Raw genomic sequence first — 17641 nt, forward strand, 5'->3', positions numbered from 1 at the left:
GTAGTTAGCGTGTCAAAACCTGTATCATGAGAAAGCACTGCTCTTTTCGGTTCCTGGACGCAATTCCGTGTGTGTGTGTGTGTGTGCGTGTGTATGTGTGTAGGCTTCCCTACACCACCAAGCAATTCTCACACACAGCAGAGTGTCCAAGAATTCAACTCAGTTCTGACACTTGTGGGCTCAGTCCCACAAGACCGCCCTCCAGCTCAGATGCCAATCACAAGTCCAGGTTTTTACCTGAACTTCTGACTGGCTATAACTCAGAGGTTCCCATAATCCCTTCCTTGGGTTTGAGTAATTTGCTAGAAGGGCTCACATAACTCAGGAAACCTGTTTATTCACTAGATTGATTTATTACAAAGAATATTAAGGAGTAGGATTTACTAGCCAGATAAAGAGATACATAAGGTAAGGTCCCAAACAAAGGAGCTTCTGTCTTTTTGGAGCTTGGGATGAGGCACAGTGGAAGCATTCTGGTCCCCCAACCTGGAAGCTCTCCAAACCCCTTCCTTATGGGTTTTTATGGAGTCTTCATTACATAGCATGATTGATTAACTCATTGGCCATTGGTGATGATTCAATCACTGGCCCCTTTCCCCTCCCCAGAAATCAGGAGGTGGAACTGACAGTTCCAACCCTCTATTCATGGTTGGTTCCCCTGGCAACCCACCCCATCCTTAAGTGCTTTCCAAAAGTCGCCTTCGCTAACATAGACCCAGCTGTGGTGTAAAGGGGCTTGTTATGAATGTTATGAATAAGACACTCCTTTCACGTTTATGGCTCTAAAGTGTTTTCAGAAACTGAGGACAAAAGACAAAATATTATAACAAGAGATGTTCCCATTGCTCTTATCCCTCAGGAAATTCCAAGGGTTTAGGGAGTTGTGACCCAGGAATTGTGGATGAAACCAAATATATATGGTCATCTGAATGGTGACTCTTAAATTTATAAGAATTTAAATTTCTTATAAACCACAGTATTGCAAGTACGAAGTCAATCAATGATTTCCTATCTAATTTTATGTTTTGACCCCTTTGATTAAGCACCTTTAGAATCCAGTCATGAAAGACTCCCCCACTTCCACTGGGAAAGTCTTGTACCTTCTTTGGGGTACAGTCCTTTTACTCCCATAGATACTATTTACTCCATACATCTAAGTAATCTGATACTTTGCTCTCACCAGTGCATACCTTCTACTGATATCCCCCAACACTGCTGACAAGTTTTAACAAATGGACCACCACATTGTTGCAGAAGCTGTTTGTGATGGGGTCCTCACTGCCAGCCAGGTGATGAATAATACAGCTCTAAAATCCTGTAGCTATACCTGCTTTCTCAGACCCCTCCTGATACCGACTTTTAAAAGCTGGATTACCTAAAAGCAGATTCTGAGAAGAAGTTTGGGGTACAATACATATTCGGAATCAGCACGTAAGAAGGGAAAGGGGAGTTAGCAGGATTAGGCAGAAGAGAAAATCAAACTGTGCCGCAAACCAGCAGAGATCTCTGGAGCAAGTGTTGCCCACCAGTGTATCTCACGTTGGGCCAGATGACTGGGTTTTTATACATCTACCATATTCGGTCACCAGATGCAGGCTACCCAAAAAAGGAGGTGACATCAGAAGATGTGACTTCTTGAGGCAGAACTTGAAATTGCTGACATGTGGAGGCTGCCTGCTGACCACACTCTCTGCATCCAGGCTGCATCTGGGAGCTAGGAAACACAACTGTCTACCACACGGTATCAAGTTGCCAAAGACAGGAGACAAAAAAAAAAAACAAACAAGAAACAAATTTTCCCTGTGTCTCAGACCTGATTTTCCTAAGGAAAACTATTAGCAGGTCCATTTACTGTTCAGCAATTTTCTACTAGTATTCTTCCACTGGTTTCTAATTAGAGGAAGTGATAGAGAATAGGAGCTAAGGAGGAAAGTGTGGCAGATTGTGTTTTCCAAAAATGGCTGCAAGAAACTTTCCCATCCCACATGCTTTCCTAAAATGGATCCTTGCTATTCCCTCTCTAAAGGTGGAGTCTAATTCCTCTTCTCTTATGTGGCAGGTAGAATGCCTTCCCAAAGACATCCACACTCTAACCCGGGATCCTTTGTATATGTTGTTTCAGGGCAAAGGGGACTTTGCAGATGTAAGTAAGGTTATGGGCCTATTCTAGGGAGATTATCCAGGTGGGGACAATCTAATTGTACAAATCCTTAAAAGAAGAGAACTTTCTCCAGCTGGAGGCAGGAGAAATGATGCAACGAAGGGGAAGTCAGAGAGATTCAAAGCATGAGAAAGCCTCTAGGCACTGTTGCTTTTTGAAGCAGGAGGGGGAATGTGATGAGAAACAGTGGTGACCTTAAGGAGCTGACAGCTACCAAGGAAATGGGGACCTCAGCCCTACAACTGCAAGGACCTGAATTCTGTAAGCAACCTCAATGAGCTTGAAAGCAAAATTTCCCCCAGATTCTCAGACTCAGAGCAGAGGAACCTGTCAAAGTCACTCAGACTTCTGACTTACGGAAGTGTGAGTGCATAAATTTGTGTCATTTTAGGCCACTAATATTGTGATATTTATTACAGCAGCAATAGAAAACTACTACGGACTTATGATTCACTAGTTACAAGTAGACTGCAGTGGAAGAGACGCTGCATAACTTCTGAATTTGTCAACCTCCACTTAGTCCTTGGAAGGCTGGCTTTCAGTAGGCTGTCTTTCAGAACTCAGCCATCATGCTCTAGGAATCCCATGCCTTAAGGAGAAACCATCCTGCAGTGCTCTGATAAGGACATCCAGGTGAGCCCAGCCTTTGAGTCATTCCAGCCCAGGAACCAGACATGTAATTGAAGAAGCCCCTAAATGATGTTAGGATCCTGTGTTCCAGCCTTTCCAGTCGAGAATCCAGATATTATGGAGCAGAGATAAACCATCCTGTTCTGCAAACGGAATCCATGAGCCTAATGAAATTGTTGATTTATACTCAATTTAAAAATTTTTACACAAAATAACTGCAGCAGAAAGGAAGGAAGAAAAAGCTCTCAAATGAAAAAAAGGGATAATCCTTCAAGACCCCATACCTAGAGCGGAAAAGAAATAAAATTCTCTCTAGAGCAGTTATGAGGAGGAGGCATTTTATTCTCAAGTTACAATTTGGTTGAATGACAGAGGAAGAGAACATCTTTCTATGCACTATTCTACAACTGGGTCTGTAGCTCCTATATGATAACGGTTCTTCTTATAGTTAATCAAAGATGTATGTGTAATCTTAACTGAAAAGAAACATTTAATGTAAGATGCCAGTAAAGTCATACATTTTTCCATATAAAACTATTTCTGGATTTTGTGATTGTCCAATTTGTTCTTTAAAAAATGATTAAGGAGGGGGCCTGTCCCCTGGCTGAGTGGTTAAGTTCACGTGTTCTGCTTTGGTGGCCCAAGGTTCACTGGTTTGGATCCTGGGTGCAGACCTATACACCACTGATCAAGCCATGTTGTGGCAGCATCCCACATAGAAGAGATAGAATGACCTACAACTAAGATATATACAACTATGTGCTGGGGCTTTGGGAAGGAAAAAAAAAAAAAAGAGGAAGATTAGCAGCAGATGTTAGCTCAGGGCCCATCTTTCACACCAAAAAAAAAAAAAAAATTAAGGAGATAAACGTTAATCAAATATCGAACCTTAGTTAATTTTACATTGTCTTTTCCCACTCAAATTACGTCAAATCAGTTTGTTTTACTTAATCACATTATTTTATTTCTGAAGGACTATTTCCTAAATATGTACATATTTTACACATAATAATACCACCTTAATTTCGGTTAAGCTTTACAATTTAGAGAGCAATTCCATTTACATTATATGGTTTATAATAACCAAATTAAGTTTTATTACTTATGAAGAAAGTGAAGTTTAAACATCTTTGTGTCTTTGCCAAAGTTGTGCGTTAGCAAAGTACCCAACTAGGCCTATATCCAGTTATTCAGATACTTTGTATCTGGAATACTCATTTTAGACATTGTATTGCTTTTTTAACACGGTATTTATTTTATGCATTAAAAATCAAGCTTGATATGATAACACAAGTCCACAGAAATATTTGTCTTTAATAGTTATAGAAGTGAATAATAAAAATAATCCAAATATCCATCAGTATGTGAATTGATAAAGAATTTGTGGCATTTCCACACACTAGAACACTACCCAGTAACGAAAGGTACCAACTACTGATGCGTACACGCAAGAATATGGATGAATTAAAGAGAAATATGCAGAACAAAAGAAGCCAAATGCAAAAGAGAATATATTACATCATTCCATTCATATAACATCTTAGAGTAGGGAAAACCAATTAGCCTATGATAAAAACCAGATTAGCAACTGCCTGAGGTGTGGGGAGGACTGAATAAAAATATTCAGTCATCAGAGGCAGAAGAGAACTGTCTGGGATGGTGGAAGTGTTCCATATCTTGATTGGAGTGGTGGTTGAATGGGTATATAAATTTGTGAAAACTCATCAAACCGTACACTTAAAATGCATGCATTTTAATATATGTAAGCTATACTTCAGTAAAGCTTATTTAAAATAAAATAAAGCTGCTATATTGACAAAGAAATCCACAATTTCTGGTTGAGTCTTTGGCATCATGAAAGAAAGCCCATTCTCCTTCATACAAACTACGAGGAAGAACTCTACCTGACTTTTTTGAAATATATCACTGAGTCTGGCTAACCTTTCAACTCAATACCCAGGATAGTCTATTCCAGATTAGACTGAAAAAAACTTACAAAGAATATCATTCAGGAAACCCAATATCTCAATATTCATACTCTGATGTGTACATATAAGTAAACACAATTATGTGGCAGGTGTAATCATAGCCTTAGGACCATAATCAGTCTGAAAATTAAAGAAATAGTGTATACTCTGCTTGAGAGAACCACCACTACTTACATCTAAAATGTTTATCACAGTGCCTGGCATGTAATAACTGCTTAATAAATATGTCGAATAAATGAAATTCATGAAGATAAATATTTCAAAGCCATGATTGGATTCCATGGCTCTGGACCTGCACTGATAAATGAAATTCTGGTGGACCAAGGAAAAAAAATCCACAAAATCAGTAAACCTCAGGTGATCACCTGCCTTGCTACCCTCCAGCCCAAAGCACAGGGTGAAAGAGCGGAGGCACATTCCATCCCTAGGCGCGGATTTGAAACCTACATCACATTGCACGTAACAGATCTCATACAGATTATTTCTTAGGAAAAAATTTATAAGAAGTGATAATTCAAGATCACATCAACAAAGTCCCAGAAAAATTAACTACCATAAAGGAATCAATTACTGTTATATAGCAAAACAGCATATAACAAATATGCAGTTTGGGTCAATTCTTGGCAGATGGAAAGCAGAAAAAGAGCTCCTAAATGGAAAGCAAAAGGTCAATATGGCCTTAACTCTAACCAAAGGAACAAAGTAAGGGCAGTTGAAGACATAACTTCCTGAGAAGCAGGGGGCTGAGAGTATTTTAGCGTGAAAGTCTCTTGTGACCTGTGAGGCATTATGTAAACACAAACAATGACTAACCCTTCAAGGACATTACAGGCACATGGCAAGTCATACAGAGGTTACAAGTTAAGCAGGTAACCGTGCGGTTGCATTTTATAAAGCATCCTGATCAACACTGCTGTCCAAAATATGACAAGTAAACAATTATTTTTGGTTAATTAGGAAAAAACTCTACCATTATTTGTTAAGATTATGCATAATCTCTGTGGATACTTGTACCCTTGAAGTGCTTGAAAGTGCCATAGAGTTTTAGAAGGTGAAGTAAATGAAGTGAGCCACCTAAGACCACATGTACAGGAAAAGGCGCTGAAGCCTGGGTTCCTCAGTGCCATATGCAATCATTATTGATCCATTTAATAAAATTCATTAAGTATCAAACACTTATAAAGCCACTATCTACAAGAGCCATGCCAGAAAAGTTTATAGTTTATGATGAAAACTTTTAATCCCAGTTTCTAATTTTACATGCTTTCAGGAAAATTAGAATATTCAGGTGAAGGCATCTATAAGACACTTATAATTGGAATCCACTAAGCTTGCTTTATGGATAGCACTAAATAAAATGTAAAATTAGAAAATATCAATGGACAGAAGTTTAAATGCAGGATCCATGGAGAGATTTTTGGAGCCCCAAAGGTCATTTATTTTAACAAAAGACCTCTCCGGGCTATTGCACAGTTATTAAAAGGCACACCATTCAGCAATGTCCAACATGGTTGTTTTTTCTTTTTTCTTCTTTGTAAAATGAGAGTAGATTTGCATTCTCCACAGTTCTATGGGAGGCTTCCATAGCAGATAGTTCCAAAGGAGCCTATATGGATGTACTCAAGATATAAATCTAGAAGCAGTGGAAAGATGTCTCTTATACTTTGTACATTCTATGAAACCAGGTCACAGCGATCATATTCACAGCTGCCAGCCAGCTTCAATCTCAGTCACAGTATGCTGCCACTGGATGGCAGGTGCACATTTGTTTTCACTCAGGCTGAGGAGAATATTGGGACATTTGGTCTTTTGTCCTTAGTTAAAACTGATCTACTGTGTATAGTTTACACATACACACGCACCTACTTTAATTTCAGAGTTGTGCCATGAAAAGACTGTTATACATCAATTTGGGGTTGTGAGAATACATATTTTTAGCCTTGACTTAGGAACACATTACAGCATTCTCATAAGCTCAATGTTTCATTGGGTCTTTATGCCATTATGATTTATAATCTTATTAAATAACATCTTCTATTGGTAGGAATAAGCTAGGCTATGTTCTCATGACAAATAGAGCCCAGAATTTCAATGACTTAACACAGTAATGGTTTCTTTCTCACACAAAGGCCAGTGCACGTCAAGCAGACTTTCTGTATCTTTTAGTGACTCCATTTTGTAGCTACTCCACCTGAAACACAAGGCTGTTAGAGCACGGAAAGGCAGGAAGGAAAGAGGCAAACTGGCTCTTAACTCGCTTTGCCCAGAAAAGACATATGTCACTTTCATTCATACTCTAATAATTAGAACGAGTCACATGGCCCCAATATAACAGTAAGAGAAGCCAGGAAACATGGTGTCATGCAGATCATGGATACTGTGAGCACCCACAGCCTCTATCACATATCCATTCCTGAAAGTCATGCAATCATCTCTTTCCTCCATTTGGCAAACATTATTAATTACCTTTTATCCACAAGAATTTGTGCTAGATGCTGAAAGATTACAGAGATGAATAAAATGACATCGCTATCCTCCAACATCCTGAAAAGTAGAGAGAGAGAAAAAAATTATACAGCCATACTGTGAAGCAGAAGGGAAACGCCCCAAATAGAGGTATACACCATATTCCATGGGAAAGAGCACAGAAGATGGAATTAATTCTTATTGAAAGAATTTTTGAAATGCTAGAGAGGTGATGATATATTTGCTGGGCCTTAAAGGAAAAATGGTTTAGACAAATTTGATATGGAAAAGAGGATGAGGAAAGAGAAAAGAGAAAAATATGAGAAGATATGGCATGGTGGAGGAATGAAGAAGGGCCAGAGAACCTGGAATATGAGGACGTGGGTGCAAAGTTTGGGCTTGATTAGTTTATACGTTATGTATGTATTCACTCATTTATTCATTTGTGGAACATGAGTTGCTAGAATATTGCTATTCTTTGTTTCTCCCATTATTTCACTTTATGAATAGAAATCAAGGCAGAAATTTTACCCAAAGCATTTCAACTTCTGATCATATGGTTTGCTTTTTCCCTAAATTGCATTTTCTTCTCCAATTCTGAACAATATTAAGACTATAAGTTATAGGATAAATTGACTGGATTTATTTCCACCTAATTCTCCTTTCAGATTTCTTTTTTTTTTTTTTTTTTTTAAAGATTTTATTGTTTCCTTTTTCTCCCCAAAGCCCCCCGGTACATAGTTGTGTATTCTTCGTTGTGGGTTCTTCTAGTTGTGGCATGTGGGACGCTGCCTCAGCGTGGTCTGATGAGCAGTGCCATGTCCGCGCCCAGGATTCGAACCAACGAAACACTGGGCCGCCTGCTGCGGAGTGCGCGAACTTAACCACTCGGCCACGGGGCCAGCCCCTCCTTTCAGATTTCTTTCTAATCCATCCAAATATGTATATGGTGTGCCCAGCCATAGCAACAAGGCAATTTTGAAATGAATCCCCAAATACTAACACTGGGGCAGTAGGTAAATTGGATCCAGAGTTTTAATTGTTGCAAAAACAAGACTTAAAAAGAAAACTTGCTATGGTTATGACATAATGCTATGTGTAATACAGTTGAGGAGTTTGGCCATGGGTTAAATAGACCAAGAAGATGAGACTGTAAAAAATACAGGACAACAAAGAAAAATCAAAGAGAAGCAAAAGGGAGAAAAGGGTCAAGATTCAGGAAATAGATGGTTTTCTTCTTTCTCTTCTTTGAAAGGAAGTAAAAGTGATGAATGAGCAGAAAAACTATCAACAGCAAACACTTAAGAACATGACCTTGAAATGTGTGTCTTGCTGTTTCTTTTCAAAATTCAACATTCTTTTTTTGTAATGAAAATGAACGGTTTATAGTCACTGCTAGAGAGTCCATCATTATCAAATGCCTATTATATCTTATTCAGATGTCAATTTACACATTTTTAGCTTTAAAAAAGTCTAAAGTCCTTTCTAGAATTTCCTGCCTTAATTTCTTAGTTTCCAAACTAACTCTCTCTCTGCAAAACTGTCTTCCAAACTTTTGGAAGTTACTAATAACAGCCACTGTTTATTCATCTCATATTATCCACCACCCACTTCACTATATCATCTCACCTAAATGTTATGACAGCAATAAAAAGTTGATATTATTTCAAGTTTGTAGTTGCAGAAACTAGAATTCAAATTTTGTCCAAGCTTATAGATTAGCTATGGCAGAAGTAAACAACGTGAATTTAGCCAAGTGGCTCAACAGGTCTGTTGCCAAATTCGTAAAATGTGAATAATCTAATACGGTCATTGTATTAATTAATAACCCATATTAGTACAGTACCTGACAATGATAAGCACTTAATACATAAGTGTAATTATTATTATTATTATTACTATTATTGCCATTTTGATTCTTTGCCCCTTGGACATAAAGCTCCAGTTATTTCAACTAAATTATCTTGGCTTCTTATAAATGATTTAAGTTCTAGAATAGACAGGAAAATCTTTAGGAAGTTATATTACTATCTAGGACTAACATAACATTTTATCTTCCCCACTTTTAGGAGCAGAAACGGGGGTAGGGGGGAGGCTGTTAAACTGACAAAAGACTGCAACATGAGCTCTCAGATCCAAGTCCACGTGTATTCTGCTGGACAGTTTCTTTTTCTTTAAGCAGTAATGCAACTTAAAGACATCAAAGGAACCCAGCCTAAAACTGCATTCCTAGCCCTTCCTCTTTCTAACTTCCCCAAGAAACACGTTCTAGACTTGCAAGAAAAACAATAAAGGGAGAACAAACCAAACCAGTGACTGTGGAATTACCATTATCTCTAGCCCTGTTCATTGCGAAGTAACTAAACCCCATTTTGAAGAATTCAGTCACTTGAGAAACAAAAAGTGAAAGGAATCATTTACAAATGACTTTCATTTCTTTCCTATTTTCAAGGTCTTCTTGTGCTATTTTGTATACTCCCTCTCTCACGGTGTAAACTTTATTTTTCCCTTAGAACGGTTCGGTTGGTGCGCCCCCTCTCCCTGGTCCCCCAAACCGCCTCTATGGAAAAATGGTCCGACACTTGGCCTCCAAGCTCACGATGAGAACCTGCTGGTCTCCGCACTGTGCCAGGCCCTCCTCCTTTGCCTGCTTCCCTCTCCTACAGCTTGCACACCTCCCTGGGGTGTCTAAACAGAGATACCGCACACGTGGCTCCTAGGTTAGGCGCCAAAGTGCTTCGGATCAGGTGCGTCGCGACCGGTCTCCCTGGCTTTTGCCCTTCCCTCTGGGTCAAAACTAAAATCCGAAGTGGAGCGCCCCGAGCCACAAAGCCCTGTCTCCAGCGCGGACAGTCGCTCGGAGCATGCTCAGTCGGCCCCGAGGCCCTGGGCGGCGGCTGCCCCCCGCCCCCCGCGACCGCCGGGCTCCCGCAAAGCCGCGGCCGCCGCCCCGCCCCGCCCCGCGCGGCCCCCCCGGCGCGCCCGGGCACCCACAAGGGCGCTCGCCAGCCGCACCTCCCGCCCCGCCGCCGCCGCCTCCTCTGGTTGCGGCGGGCGAGGACACGTCAGGGGCCATAAATAAATAAATAATTCCATTCAGCCGGGGACAGCGCGGCGCGCCGGCTGCGGCCAGGGGGCACGGAGAGCTGCAGCGCCCAACCCGGGCCGGCCACCAGGTAAAGGCAGGCCCCCGGGAGGCCGGGAGGAGCCGGCGCAGAGCCGGGCGAGCCGCCCGAGCCACCCCCCGCGCCTGTAGCGATGATGGCCAGCCTGGGACCGAGCGCGCAGCCGAGCTTGCCCGCGAGCCCTTATATAGACAAAATCCCCGGCGCCGCCGCCCGAGGAGCGCGCGGCCGGGGCGCGGGGCTGCGGGGGCGCGCGCGGCCGGCGGGAGCCCGAGGGTCCCGGCGGCCACGTGCGCGCGGCACGGAGGTGCCCGCGCTCAGGGTCCTGCACCGGGCACTGAGCGCGCAGTCTCTTGGCGCTGCTTCCCGCCCAGCTTGTGCCCGCTGCGCTTCTCTCCAGCATCCCGCCCTGGGCCCCGAGCACCCGGGGGTGGCCTCGTTGCCGCAGGAGGTGGGGACGGGGGTGGGTGGTGACAGTGTCTGTAGGGAGCGTCTTCTCTTTTAGCAGATGATCGGGGCGCGGGAAGGCTGGGAGGAGGGGAAGAAATACCAGCGGGGTCGTCTTTCTTCCTTTTCGGTCCCCAGGTAGCTTGGCGGGGACACAGGCTGATGGAAAGATGTGTGCGGGCACGGCCTGAGCCCGGGCATAAAGGGAGCGTGAGTGGACAGGGGCCCCTCGTGGAGAGCCTGCGCCTCCTGGGTTCAATCTGGGTTCCCTCGGCCGCGGCGCCGGGGCCCCTGCCGGCCAGGTAGCGCAGGAGGTGGGCGAGGCGGCCCAGGTGCGATCGGCCTCGTCTCCGCGGATGCTGCTCCGCCGCTGCTCTCTCCACTCCCTTTGCTCCCTGACTTCCGCGAAAGGGATTGCAGACTGCCTTGGCAAGGGCGGTGGTGACCAAGGCCACTTTCCTGGTAGGGCTGGCAAGGGAAATTTGTGGTCTACTCCAGGGATATTAAAATCACACATACACACACCCTACCAGAGGAGAGGAAATGAGCGGTTTCTCGGGAAGTGACTTTGCCTCCCCTTCCTGGAGAAGTAGTACTGAGTGGGCTGGGTTGAGTGAGGGAGGGCTGGTGGTAGGTAGTAGAAAAGCTAATATTTCATGTCCTCCTCCCTTCCCGGGTCCAGTAAGAGACGCTGCACAGTAATAAAATCGCGGGCAGTCATGGGGGTGATGTGAAAGAGACTGTGCAGGAGGAAAGTGGGCGCTCGGTGCCCCTTCTTGGCACCCTGTGTTTTATGGCTCAGCGCAAACTGGGGGCTCAACAGGGCTGCAAACTGTCAGCAGACACATTAGCTTGGATGTGCTGTGTCGTTGGAACCCAAGTACTAAATGTGCATTTGGGAGAGTGTGGCTGAAAAAGAAGAGCTGGCTGGTGGCTGCAGAGAGTGGATAAGGGTTGAACAAGGTGACCCTGATTTAGTCCTGATGAAGCAATCCCAGCCCTGCTTTCTGCTTCTGAGCACATTGCATTTCAAACAATCCCAGTGAGCCAGAGAGTGAATGATCTTAGTGAAAGAGAAGGATGATTACTTTAAGCAGTGCGTTGTGTAACAACTCATAAAGTCAGAAACTGTTTTTTTGCGAAAATCATATCACCAGTTTGCAATTACCTACTGCTTCTTCCCCCAGGGAGTGTTTTAATAATGGTAAATGAAATTTTAATACCCATTTCCCATGCCCAAGTTAGTGCATCTTCCTATAAATGCTCAGTTTATTTCTAGACATTCATTTACTCTTTTATAATATCTGACTTAAATTTTTGGCCTTGAGCCCTCCTTCTCCTCAGGAGGGCAAAGTGACCTAAAAAAATATCCCCAATCCAGAGTCATCTTCCTGGATTGCAGATCTGAAATAAAAGGAAGTTTTCGTTTGCTTTTACTTCTATATTCATTCACCAAACATTTTTTGAGACATTCAAATGGAAAAAGCTAATTAACTTTAGAGTTAAACCTAGATTTCAAGAACAGTTCTGCACTTTTGTTGAGTTAAAGTAAAAAGGTTGAGTAATTATTTAACAATCTCATGTTCGATTTTTCTTATCCATCAAGTGGGATTGGTGGTATCTACGCTGAAGTGCTATTATGAGGAACAAAGTGTATGGAAAAACAACTAGAATATAGACTAACTGTTTTTGAACCTCTGAGATCATTCCAAACACTGCAGTGTGGTTACCAAGATGAATGAGGTTGAAATTCTGCTCTAAAAAATTCACATCTGGTCATCCAGGTTAATCTCCTTTTCCTACTTGCCTTCAGTCAGTTTTCTCCTCAATGGAAGAGACGTATGTCACAAAGACCTAGAAGGGGATTTAGTAGCAGCAAGAAATGTTCGTAAGATCTGCTAAAAGGCAAATTTGAGAAGGGTACCTTGCCTTGGAAAGCTGTGTATTCAGCCCCACCCTTTTGCCTGTGGAGGATTTTCTTCCTGCTGTGAGAGGAGGACGCCCCTTCCCTGAAGAGTATCTTTGCCAATAAATTGATTTCCATTCTTTGAGAGAAGAGGCTGAGCTCCCGTTTCTTCTACAATTTGGACAGACTATAATCCACTCACTCCAAGAAGTCCAAGAGTATAGTAAGTGTAACAACATCTCTGTAATGCTCACCGCGTTCCAGGCCCGGTGCTACCGCCTCCTTGTATTAACTCCTTTTATCCCCCTAACAACCCTGTGAGGTAGGTCTGTCAATATCCATATTTGCTGCAGAAGGCTTTAAGCACAGAGTTAAGTAATTTGCTCAAATGGCACAGCTGGTAAGTGGCTGAGCTGGGGCAAGCGCTCAGGCCGTCGGCTGGCTTTACCCACTCAGTAGGACAGCGTCTGCCTGGCAAGAAGCTGAATGAGGGCAGGGTCTTCAGTGCAGTGCCTGAGCCATGGCAGTTCTGCAGAAGTGATCATAGAAAAAACGAAGGAAGGAAGCAGGGGGTCTGGAGTGGCGAGAAGGAGGAAGAAGGAAAGTGAGGAGAGAGTGAGCTCCTTTCCCTCCTCCAACTCTGAATCTAGCAGGAAATCCCTCAGGGACTCTGCCCTGGGGATAAGACTCTTAGGAGCGTTCCTCTCTCTCCTCCTGCATCTAGTCATCAAGTCAGTAAGACTCCTTTCCGTGAGTTAGAAAAGTACTCTCTTTGGGCTGACAAATTAGCAAAAGTTGCATATACCCACATAAACATCAAAAAGAAACCTGCTCAAGGTGGACCAAAAAAAAGGACAGGTCATCCTTCAGGGGTTCCGGCTTCCATTTCAGTTAAGCCACTGGTTGTTGACTTCGTCTTATGCAATGTGAGGGTAATACTGATGCGGTTATATGGTTATTGTGAGCACCAAAGAAGATGACAAATGTAACGAGTCTTCTACTACACCTGACAGAAGGGTGTGCAGCAAATACTAACTATGTCCCTTTACTGCCCTTCATCCCCCTCCTTCCACGTAACCCATCCCAAAGAAAAAATTTGCTCCTGGTTCCCTTATCTTGAAGTAATCTGTGTTCATCTGAACTGCCTTGTAACAAGATTTGGACTTCTCTTAGGCCAATTACGATGTTTTACCTTGAATTATAATTATTTGGGTAGGCATCCTATCTCTTTTCCTAGGCCATACGGTCCTTGAGAGTAGAGACATCACGTGATTCATCTGGGAACCCCTGTTGGACCCAGGTCTCTGGGGTGGGACTGGGCAGAGTCTAAAGGCAGGGCTCTGAAGTCTGGGTATTGATCTTCGCCCTGCCACTTGTTGGCTAGAGTTGGCAAAAAACTGTTCGCTAATAAACCTCTCAAAATCTTAGTTTCTTCGTGTGTAAAAACCTCTCTAAATTTGAGATTTTTCCTGTGTAAAAAGAAGATAATAATCAATTCCGTGTGTTGGTGGTAAAGACTAAATGAGATAATATCTGTGAAGTCATTAGTTAGCACTGTGGTCAGCACATGTGTGGAAATAGCTCAATATGTGTTGGCTAGTGTTAGGTATTAAATATTTGACCTTAAGGCTGTTCAGTTGTTACAAGGATCACTGACTTATTCTTAACAAATCTTTTGTGAAACTTTGAAATACCAAGTTTCCCTTAGATGGCATAACTGTTGGATTGCGTAATAAACTGGTAAATGGACCCACATTGTCTGAGAGGTCATCCTGGTTTGTCACAGGCTTTCTCAAAACTTTGGATCAGAGTGATTAGGAAATGTGTTGAGAAACAACTGCATACTAAGTGTCAGTGAGTAATAGAACTTTTTTTTTTGTTAACTTACAGAGAAAGCTTACCCACGGATTAAGCCAATTGAACTTGACTATGATAAACTAGTCCAACTAGGGGGTACCAAGGATGTTTTCAACATATTCATAAATAACAATGTTAATAAGGGTGCAAGTATTTTTGAAAACAATTTTCTGGTCCTAATACCGACACTCCCTTGCAAATGTTTTCCTTAATAATTATTGAAATCTCAAATGAATTCATAAATGTCTTACAAAGCATTTGAGTGGTAGCTACAAGTTGCTGCTGGAAAGATATTTTTGTTAAAAGTTATGTACAGTTAGGATAAGCCCAGCAAAATATCTAAGTAATTCAGTTATCTAAACTATTGATTAATTTTTGGTAAAAATTGGCATTAAAACAGCAATTTTCAGTTGAAAATATTTAGTATGAGTGGTGAAAATGAGAAATATTTGTTTAGATAAATAAAGTTCAGTTAAAACGTTGATTTGTTTTAGAAAGCATTTTATTTCAATCATTCACTTTTTCCTCACCTAATAACGCAGTGAAATGTATTCTTATTAATCACGTATACCCCTAATCAGATTCTGATTAGAGGTAACATGTGGAAGAATTATAATTTATAAGAAGCAGCTGCCCTACTAAGTAATTTGCTTAAAGACCTATTTCTTTTGGAACTAGATTAGATATGAATAAACAGTAAAGCTAAAAGGCATACATTTGCTTGAAAAGTTTCTAAAGCATGACCTATATTAATTATATTTACCTTATTTTAGAATTGATTCTCCAAAATTTCAGAGTCCAAACTTCTGTCAGTTCTTCTCAACTATGCAAAAGGTGCATTCAGTGACAAATAGCATCATGTGATAGGGTTTCTCAGCAGGTGACACTTGGCATTTTTGGCAGGACATTGTGTGGGAATGCCTCTTTCATTATAGGAAGTTTAGTGTCCGTGGCCTTGTTCTCCATGTGCTGATAGCTTCTCCTCAGTCATTATAGTCAGCACATGTGCTCCCTACATTTAAATATACCTCGTGGAAGAATGGGACTAGATGTGGTTCAAAACTCCTGGCCAATAGGATCAAATTGAGAATGTTTGAGGCAATTATCCTTGAGATCAGAGTATCTTCACATGAGAAATTTTCTTGTTTTCCCTCAAAGAATAAAAAGAATAATCTTATCTGAAAATACTTTGATTTGAAGGAATGAATTATTTCGTATAAGGCATATTAAGTATTAACGTTTAATAATCAGGTCATCATTGACCTCCTAATCTCCACATCTTCATTTCCTTTAAACCATCAACAGCCTTTGACAGTCTTGGCACCTGCTGCTCCTGAAACTCCTCTTTTGGCTTTGATGTGGTCTTTCTTCTCCTCTTACTTCTTGACTGCTCCTCTGCAGCTCCTTTTTCGGCTCTCCTTTCACCTCCTACTCACGAAAGGATGTGTTGCTCAGTTTCTGCTATGAGTTTTTCTTTTGTGTATATTCAACCCATTGGCCAAGCTTATCCTCTCTTGGCCTCTCCTTTCACCTCAGTAGGCATAACTCCCATCATTATCTTCAGCCTTGACCGTGAGATCCAGGCAGACCTTTCCTATGCCTGCTGGACAGCTCCCCTTTTCTGTGCTGCCAATATGACCAGCATTCTTTGGTCTCTTCTGAACTTTCTGTGAATTCCTTCTCTTGTTCCCATTGCTAGCATTCTAGTCTAGAAGCTTTTGAGACCCCCCTCCCCCGGCCCTGCATCTCAGTCAGTTGCTAAGACCTGACAGTTGTACATCCAAAATACTTCTTTCACCTCTTGCCTCTTTTCTGATGCTCCCAGAGTTCAGGCACTTTTGACATATGACCTAGAGTCACGTCATAGTGTCTTAGTGGGTCTTCTCACCTCTTATCTTTCACTCTACCAGTTCATTCTGCACATGCCACCAGATGGTCCTACTGAAGTACGTCTCCTTTACCTACATGTAAATAACACTTTGTTGACTCCCATTCCTTAGGTCTAAGACCAACATTTCAGTCTTCCTAATCCCTAAAAGCTTTCTCAGGCTCATCTCCCACTGCTACCATACTCAAGTGAAATTGAACTGTCCCCTGCGCCTCATTCACCTTCGTAACACTGTACTTTTGGTCATGCTCTTCTTTCATCTTGAAATGCTCTGACTTCCTGCTATTTCCATGTCTAGCTTTCACCTCACCTTCAAAGCTGAGCTTAAACACCGTGTTCCAAGTTCCCCTGAGGCCTCTGGATCAGTGGAAGAAGCTTTTCTGAAATTTCAGTAGCATTGCTTATATAATTTGTCTTATTTGTTTTAAACATTTTATTACAGTTACATGTGTATAGGTCTTCAGTGTCTCCGTGTACTAAAAATTCCCGGATGTCAGGAATAATATGTCCACATTTACATATCCTTTAGTGCTTTGGTGAATTATGGAGTTGCAAGGAACTTAGAGGACATCTGTTTTCACTTTTATGTATTGTTTCTTCAGCATCTTCAATAAACCGCCCTCTGTTGTTTATTTCTAGGATGCACACTGAGGCAGCTTGTTCTTTTTAAGGCATTTCCAATTGTGACTAAATTCTTCTCGCTTCTCCCGGAGTCCTTCCTTACTCTGCTTTCTGGGGCCACACAAAATAAATCCCTTTCCAGGTTGATAGACAGCCTGGACATATATGGTGACAACTCAAATGTCTTATATTTTCTCTATCAATTTAACATACTCAGTTTTCCTACCTGTTCTTTACATGACCTGGTTAAGCTGTTTTTTTAGGGCCGCTGTAGTTTTGGAGGCATTCCAGTTTAGGAAAGTGCAGAAATGTGCAGAATAGTTCAAGGATGAAAATGGTTGTTTATGAATATAAATGTTTGAACTCTTGTTCATGACCCAACTAGCCATCAATATCATCTCTTTCCAGATGAAATCAGAAGGTGGGAAATAAAAGTGTATAGAGGGACCAACCTCTGGAAGAACCCACTGTTGTCTCAGGGCTGAACATTTTCTCTCTGTGGCTCTCAGTGTAGTGGATGAATAAATGAATGAATCATTGACAAGAAGGAAG

General features: G+C 42.0%; 1 protein-coding gene across 4 annotated transcripts in view; it reads left to right on the forward strand.

Annotated features, from left to right (window-relative positions):
* The first annotated feature begins 10202 nt into the window (after window positions 1–10202).
* SLC16A7 (solute carrier family 16 member 7) overlaps window positions 10203–17641 on the forward strand; it is a 153084-nt gene continuing 145645 nt past the window's right edge. For 3 of the 4 annotated variants that reach the window (XM_070619657.1, XM_070619647.1, XM_070619658.1), the window contains exon 1: window positions 10280–10421. The gene's annotated coding sequence lies outside the window, so the exon portion shown is untranslated. Of the gene's footprint in view, window positions 10422–17641 lie in introns of all 4 variants that reach the window. The other variant, XM_070619646.1, reaches the window with a different exon arrangement.

The sequence above is a fragment of the Equus przewalskii genome, chromosome 5 (assembly GCF_037783145.1).
Source record: "Equus przewalskii isolate Varuska chromosome 5, EquPr2, whole genome shotgun sequence".
In the NCBI taxonomy this organism is placed as follows: domain Eukaryota; kingdom Metazoa; phylum Chordata; class Mammalia; order Perissodactyla; family Equidae; genus Equus; species Equus przewalskii.